Here is a 2,729-nt window from a genome sequence, read left to right as displayed (position 1 = left end):
GGTTGTTTTAATTTATTTATTTTGTAAATACCTAAACATTTCTACAACAGAATTGCAAGTTTGACTGTTTCACATACTACCTATGACTATCACACTGATGTGGGGACAATTCCTTCAAATATGTCCACAGATGCAGACAGACCGATTTATGAGCCTTGGTTGAGCTACTCAGCAAGTGGCAGTTTTGTCTACAGTTAATGTAAGCAAAGGAAAGAGAAAAAAATTTGAACAAAAAAATAAAAATAGCTTTCAAAACTTTCTGAACTGTGCAAAAAATACATGAAGGAAGATCAGTGAGGTAACAAAGCCTGAATAGGAAATCAAAGCTAATACAAATGGCACAGCCACGACACTGCTAAGATTCCACAGTATTCAGTACTGCGAAGCCTGCTGAGGACCCACCGCACTGCCCTCGGACAGAGACACTGCCCCAGTGTTAGTAGCTGTCATGTTGATTTGTGTTTTGTCAGAAAGAAGAAGACACAGTGAAAAGCAGCAGCATACAAAGACATGTTTTGCAGGAGTGCACAGGAAAACTACATTGAAAAAAAAAACAACCGCAACCAAACCCTCACCAAAAATAACCCAAAACACACTGAAGAAACAAGTGGGAGTCAATGGGCAGAATGAAGTAAAATTGCCTGTCTGATGTGTCTATAACCCCTATGACTAAAGGCTGTTTCTTGTGCATCCCTGAGCTAAATGGCACATCTGCAACTCCAAAGACACTGTTCTTTGACTAAAAGGATGATAAGGTGTCTTTGCAGAAGAAACATTCATTCATCGTGTTTTAAAGAATATTCCCCCTATTCTATCAGGTCTTTCAATATGTGGCAACGATGGAAATCCTGAAATCCTGTGCCAGAAATCCTGTTCAGATTAGATAATGCCATGTTGAATGAGGAGTCTTCTCGCCAGGCCTCACTGCATATCAATTCCTGAAAAGGCCAGTTGGGTGCAATCCTGTAAAGTGCCCGTGGAATGGGCAATTCCAGGAGGGAAGGACAGCATTTTGAAATCGGCAACTAAATCTGAATTTAGCTCTAAGGATTTAAGAACTTTATTTCATCTACATTAGAGTCCTTTTCTCTGGTGTCAGAAGGTATTTGTGACTGCTAAAAGCAAGAATGTAAAATAAGGGCCTGGATTACCCACAGCTTTACCCTGCTGGGCAGAGGGCAGACATATGCTGCCTTCTTTCTCACAGATGCCGCAATATTTCTGGATTAGGAGGAGGGGATATATCGGACCCTAGCAGTGAAAGCATTGCCTCGAGGCGCCCTGACACAATGGGGAGTTTATCTCTCACAACAGAGAGCGATTTTCTCTCCAACACTGAAAAGTTTATGTTCAGCTGGGATTATATGCAATAATTCCAACGTTATCATTTTGTAGTGTAATTGTTATCTACTATTAAGCCCTCTCACTTTGGAAAGCGATACAAGCATTTTACCAAAGGATATGTCTTAATGTGTGTAATTTTTGTACAGTATAACCTGAAATGCGTTTAAATAAAACCAGAATCTTAATAATGAATTTATGTTTTTCCAAAGAAGACAAAGACAACTAAAAGAGTGAAGCTTAAACCAGTCATTGACCAAAACTCTGACAATCTTGAAATTGAGAACAAACTCTTTCCTCCAGGTTAAAAATCATCTGTAAAATGAAACTGTTCAAACGTTATCTATTAAAAAAAAACCACTCCAAAATAAAAAAAAATAACTAAATTCAATCAATTAGCCTTTAAAAACACTTAAAAAATCCCAGAAGTAAAACTCAACGTTCCTATACCAATTACACAAACTATAATTGATTTTAAAAATCACATTATAAAGATTTTGAGGAAGAAACAAAACTATAAACATGAACAAGAGATAGTGGATTCTTAAATTCTTGAAGCTATACTCATAAACCCTGGATTTGATTTCTTAAGTAGCCACTTAAATTTACAGAAGTAGTGAAGAAATAATAGAATTACAATTTTGAGTTTATCTAATAAATGTCAGATATGCATCTAATGAAACTTTAAACTACATACAGTGTAGGAGAATCTACTGTAGAGAAATTCAGGTTTATTTAGAAAATAAAAGTTATTACCACCTACAAATAATTCAACAAAAATTATGTTGTACAATATTGTACCTATCATACACTATGTTACTACTTTTATGTATGGACCCTTATTTCTCGTATTAATAAAGAAGCTATTGAATAGCTTACATTTTGTATTCCATGCCATCAAATAATTGTAAAGATGGGACTCATCTTTCTACTATCTTTTTCTGCTCCCCCGCCACAGAAGGGAATTTTTTATCAATTAATTTTTACCAGTATAAATTTGATAATAAGACTGGGTTTTTTTCAGGTTAATCAGACACTGCAATTCAACAGCAATGAGAAGGCGAAGGCTGCAAACACCCAGTCACATACTACGCAGACTTTTGATAATAAGAAAAAGTGGCACAGTATGCAAGCTATAGAAATCACCTAAAGCACACCTGCTTTACCAGCTTTGCTCAAATTTTCAATTCCTTTATTTCTTAGTTGAACAGACACAGAGTCTAAAGATGCAGGTACTTTTCTTTCACAACACTGGCCAGAGGAGGAACACTGATCTCTTTGCTCTTGCCCAAGACTTCTTTTTTTTCTTTCTGGTAGACCACAATTAAATATAGCACTAATCCTGGACAATATTCTCATTTTCCATAATCTAATGAAAAAATTATGAC

Source organism: Eurypyga helias, unplaced genomic scaffold (genome assembly GCF_000690775.1).
Source record: "Eurypyga helias isolate BGI_N326 unplaced genomic scaffold, ASM69077v1 scaffold9276, whole genome shotgun sequence".
Taxonomy (NCBI): domain Eukaryota; kingdom Metazoa; phylum Chordata; class Aves; order Eurypygiformes; family Eurypygidae; genus Eurypyga; species Eurypyga helias.
This window is presented reverse-complemented; position numbering follows the sequence as displayed.